This window comes from Macaca mulatta, chromosome 18, assembly GCF_049350105.2.
Source record: "Macaca mulatta isolate MMU2019108-1 chromosome 18, T2T-MMU8v2.0, whole genome shotgun sequence".
Lineage (NCBI taxonomy): Eukaryota > Metazoa > Chordata > Mammalia > Primates > Cercopithecidae > Macaca > Macaca mulatta.
This window is the reverse complement of record NC_133423.1, coordinates 52,783,622-52,789,544: the sequence shown is the minus strand read 5'-3', so window position 1 is coordinate 52,789,544 and position 5,923 is coordinate 52,783,622. Positions and strand designations below refer to the sequence as shown.

The 5,923-nt window shown below is 38.0% G+C and overlaps 1 pseudogene; it reads right to left on the bottom strand.

Annotated features, from left to right (window-relative positions):
• Positions 1–5,344: 5,344 nt before the first annotated feature.
• LOC114673952 (U6 spliceosomal RNA) lies at positions 5,345–5,441 on the bottom strand (annotated as a pseudogene).
• Between the last annotated feature and the right edge of the window lie 482 nt (positions 5,442–5,923).

Here is a 5,923-nt window from a genome sequence, read left to right as displayed (position 1 = left end):
ATCCCCTATATCCACCTACTCTAAGCCATATTTGTACACATAGAAACTTTATGCATAGAAATTGTTTTCCCAATCACCAGTATAGTAAGAGCAAGGTTACTGCAGCTGTATGGGCACATAATAAAAGACAGGAAATGAAATGTCAATAGAAAATGTAATGCCTTTCTAATATATGTCCTTCACTTATTGAGACAGTTACCTGGCTGTTCTTGAAAGAGGAATGATTTGTTTATAAACCAGGTATATTCTTTCAGCTCTTGAAAGAAGGAAAAAAGTCCTCCATCACATTTTTCTCTCCCACATCACCTGAAAATGTATTTCCTGCATTTCTATGACTATATATTTATTTATTTATTCATTCACAACTAATTTCTGGGCACCTACTATATGTTAGTTACATATGAGAATGTTGAGGCTAATCAAGTTGCCCTTGTTCTCAAGCACCTTTCAATATAGTAAGGAAAGCCAGTCATGTAAACAAATCAGGGCAATAAAACACTATAGTTGTTATGACAGAAGTATATGCAGGATACACAGGGAGACACAAACGGGAATGTTTAATTCTGCCTGGGGAGAAAGAAAAGATTTTATGAAGGAGGTGATGTTTGATGTGGTTCTTAAAATATGAGTGAATTTATAGGCAGACAACAGGGAGAAAAGCTTTCTTAGCTAAATATAATGCGAAAATACAAGTACTGCAGTGTAGAATGGGTCCGAGGATAGGATGATCAATTTACTGAGCAACAGAAATATCAGAGAAGGGATATCTGACACAGGCTCTCCAGTTAAATATCCAGATATGGAATCCAACATGCAGGAGAGTGGCCAGGGCTGTACGTCACAATGATCCACCTCTGACTCTTACTTTTGCTGAGCCTAGAGGACAGACATCCTTTTCCTAGAATGCAGACATTTGTACTGGTTCTGTAATTGGAGAAGAATCTTAGTGAAGTCAGTCTTTGGACATGGTTCTTGGCCCTCTGACTTTGCTTGTGTCATCAGATCCTGCAGGCTTCGGGACTGTGATTCTACATTGAGGAGTGTTCTGTCCTCCTCTAGGGCATGCGCCTCTATCTACCTGGTGTCACAATGTTTGCATCCAGGTAGATAGTCATTATTACAGGAATAGAAATAGGGTCTTGTGTGGCAGTCTTTTAGAATGGTTGGAAGGCAGCATTACACAGTGGTTAAGGGTGTGGAGTCAAGCATTAGGCACCTCGTTTTCAAACCCTACGTGTGGGATCAAGGGTAGCATCCTTTGCCTTCCTATGCCTTAATTTCTTTATCTATAAAAGGGGAATAATCATTTTTCTTTTATAGAGTTTCCATGAAGCATATAACGTGATAAATATTAACCTCTGTCATTATTCATATGACTAGGTAAAGATGGTGAGATCTTTGTCCCTAGAACGTAGATAACTGGATCAAGGCTACTCTTCCTGGAAACCTCATGTATGCCACCTGCCCAACCATTTCAATGGATGTATTATCAATAGTACATAGGACACTTTGATTTGGACTTTCCTAAATGGTTAGTTTAGGTTTTGATCTACACATTTTGATGTTCATGCATGTAGAAGCAAAAGTAAGTGGCCTATTTTAAATACTGGCCAAAGCCTTTTTTAAAACTCTTAAAAAAAAAAAAAAAAAAAAAAAACCTCTCATGATATTAAATTTCTTAAAAATCTACATACAAAGGTAGTGACTGCTCTCCCATATATAAATATAAAAGTCCCAGCATGTAAATGCATTAGCTAAAATAAGTATTTGATCCTTTCAACCAAAGCCCATTTTCTCTTCCATCCAGAAAGCCTTGAAGTGTGAGTATTACACTACTTGCAGGTTTCTATGTAGGCAGGGGATAAATAGTCTGCTTCTGTAATTAATAACTATTAAAGCTGTTTGACTGATCATATCTTTGGGCTCCTGAAATCTCTTCTGTGCAGGTGTGCATTAATGGAATTCATTAAATTCATATATTTCAACAGATAGTAATTTACGATCTTTTATAAGATCTGTCAGGAGCCGCAGCAGGAGATACAGGACTGTCTCAGGGCATTACAGAGCAAACCGGGCTCCCTCCCTCAGAAATGGCTCGCTTATGAGTAATAAATACGAATGTCAATGCAATAGGTAGTCACATTATGTGCATTCTATGACATTTGCTATCTGAAAATATGTAGGATAAGCTTTTCATCACTGGCAAAATCCTGAACAGGGTTGAACGATTTTCAGAGACACTGAAGGAAAAGTGTGTGGGAGTTCTAACCACTTTATATTTGCCATAAAAAAGGAGAACTTGGGAACAGATCAAGGCTCTGGGAAAGTAATGAGTTTTCCCAGGGATGAGTCATCCTCCCAAGCTCACTAAATGGGGCAGCCTCTCCATTCTGACCAGTGTTTTCAAGGGAAATAGAAATCAGCCTTGACTTCTGTCATGTCCCACCCTTGGCTCAGCCCAAAAAGAACTGCTGTCCTATCAGAGACGGGGTGTCCCTTCAGCATGGCCAAGCTTCTGAATGGGCAAAGCCATCAGCCACTTTCCTCAGGGGGTCCCAGCATGGCAGGGCCACATTTGTGAGGTGAAATGCTACTTGAGGGACTTTCATAATTAATTTAAAACTGAAAACAAGCCTGAGAGAACCAGTAAAGGTATTATGTAATTATCAGGTAACATCTAAGGGGATGGTTAGAGGTGAATGAAATGAGAGGCAATGCAAGGTAGGAGGTTGTCCTGAGCCAGCAGGGACAGGATGAAGAGAATGAGTTGGGAAAATTAGAAAGTAACAACCTTAAAAGGTCCCTTTCATATTTTATAAATGGAGTAAAACGTTCTTCAGTGGTTTTGTAAGGGGAAGGGTTGAGTTGAGGTCAAAGCCGATATTGCAATGAACGCTCCTGTTTATGCAATGCTCTTACCATTCAAAGAATTCTTAAAACAGTTAGATGAGGTTGGCAGGCCCCCTTTTAAAGGAGATAAATGAGCCCTATCCCTATTCCGAAGCTAATTTGTATCTTCCAGGGTACAGTGGTGGTTTTATGAGATTATCCTATTCTGGAGTTTCCTAAGGAAATAACAGACAGAGGCATCTGCTTTCAGGGACCATCTAAAAAATCAGCAACACCAGGACCACCAGCCAGATCCCAAACATGAGAATGTGAGAGCCCTCACTAGGAAGCGGGGGTATGTTTTCTTTTATTTTGTTTTGCTTGTTGACGGTCAAAGAAAATATATTTTTTAATGTATGATATAGGCATATATATATACATGTATTATGTATATATATAATGTGCATGTATCTTACGGACAATATTTACTACATGATTAATTAGAGAAGTCATTTGCCTTTTAAAATGCTTCATTTTCTAAACCAACCTACCACACAGATATCTATACATTATCCACCCCAACACATTTCTGGTCTAAATCATTAAACATGAGACTGATAAAAATATAACTTTTGCACAAATACAGAATAGATCTATGACATAGAGCTAAGCAAACTAATATACCCATATTCTGGCTAGGTGATCATCAGAGTATGGGTATATTAGTTTGGTTAGCTCTACGTTGTAGATCTATTCCATAGATCCTTCTGTTTTTGAATTGTATATTATCTTTTAAATTGAGGTCTAATTTACATCCAATAAAATACAGTGTACAGTTCAATTAAGTATATAGTTCAATGAATTTTGAGACATGTATACACCCACATAATCAGTCTGCAATGAAGATACATAGTGTATTCATATCCTACAGCTTTCCCTTCCTACCCTTTACCACTATATCCCACTCCATACCATCTCTGAGGCAACTGCTGCTTTGATTTCTGTAATGTCATATAAAGAGAACCATAAAGTATGTTCTATGTTCTCTTTTATGTCTGGCTTCTTTCACAAAACATAACATTTCTGAAATGCATCCATGTTATGCTATGTATCAGTAGCTTGTTGCTTTTCTTCATTAAAGAGTACATATCGCATCATCATACCACAACTTGGAACTATTCACTGGTTCATGAATATTTGCAATTTGTTTATGTTTGATTATGAACAAAACTGCAATAAACATTCTTATATATAAATGTTTTTGTGGGCATGTTTTCATTTCTCTTGTGTAAATACATAAGAGAGGAATCTCTAGGCCATATGATAACTATAGGTTTAATTTTATAAGAAACTGTCAAATTACTGTCCAAAGTACTGGTACCATTTTTAATGGTACATTTTTAAATGAACACGTAATAGTTATTTATGTTATGGTGTTCGGAGTGATATTTTGATACAATGTGTAATGATCAAATTAGAGTAATTAGCATATCCCCCACCTAAAACATGTATCTTTTATTGGTGTTGGGAACACTCAAAATCCTCTCTTCTAACTATTAAAAATATATATACAAAAGAAATTAGCCAGGTGTGGCAGCATGTGCCTGTAGTCCCAGCTACTCGGGAGGTTAAGGCAGGAGAATTGCTTGAACCTGGAAGGCAAAGGTTGCAGTGAGCCGAGATTGCGCCACTGCACTCCAGCCTGGGTGACAGAGTGAGACTCCGTCTCTACAGAAACAACAACAACAACAACAACAACAAAATATATATATATAAAATAAATTGTTGCTATTCACCCTACCATGTTTTAGAAGACTAGAACTTATTTCTCCTGTCTAGCTGAAATTTTGTTTCCATTAACCAACCTCTCCGTATCTTCTGACCCAACCCTTCCTAGCTTTTAATAACCATTATTCTAGACTCTGGGCCGGGCGCAGTGGCTCATGCCTGTAATCCCAGCACTTTGGGAGGCCAAGGCAGGTAGATCACAAGGTCAGGAGTTTAAGGCCAGCCTGGCCAGCATGGTGAAACCCGGTCTCTACTAAAAATGCAAAAATTAGCCAGACGTGGTGGCGCTTGCCTGTAATCCCAGCTACCCGGGAGGCTGAGGCAGGAGAACTGCTTGAACCCGGGAGGCGGAGGTTGCAGTGAGCCAAGATCGTGCCACTGCACTCCAGTCTGGCGACAGAGGGAGACTCTGTCTCAAAAAATAAACAAATAAATAAATAACTATTATTCTAGACTCTACTACGAAATTAACTTTTTAAGCTTCTGTACATGAGGGAAAACATGTGATATTTACCTTTCTGTGCCTGAATTATTTTACTTAACATAATATCTCATGCTCATCCATATTGCTGCATGTTGCTGCAAATGACTGCATGTTGCTGCATGTTGCTGCAAAAGAATTTCATTCTTTTGTATGACCAAATAGTATTCCATTGTGTACATATACCATATTTTCTTTCTTTATTCATCTGTTGATGAACACTTAGTTTGATTCCATATCTTGGCAAAAACTATGAAACATTTTACAAATTTGTGTGTCATCCTTGGACAGGGGCCATACTAATCTTTACTGTATTTTTTTTTTTTCAGACAGGGGTTTCACCATGTTGGTCAAGTTGGTCTTGAACTCCTGACCTCGTGATCCACCTGCCTCAGCCTCCCAAAGTGCTGGGATTACAGGCGTGAGCCACTGTGCCCAGCCTTCTGTATTGTTTTATTTTCAGTATATGTGCTGCAGAAGTGAGCACTAACCTTTTTATTCCCTTCATCATATTTTCAAATACTTCCAGGATTTAATATTACAGGCAAGATTAATCAGTGTTAACTACTGATATTAGAATAATGATTCAATTTAAATCTTCCAAATAGTAATTTGTCAAATATTCAGGATATCTTGTAATAGCTAAGTTTACAAAGAAAAGTAAGACATAGTCCTTGCTCTTAAGAAACTTATGATGTATTAAGAGAAACTAGAAGCCAATATGGTAAATGATAATGAATGTGCATAAACCAATGTGGGGATATAAGGCAGTTACAGAGATCTTCACAAGGCTCAGGCAGGGCTTCGGAGTCCTGAGGATATCTG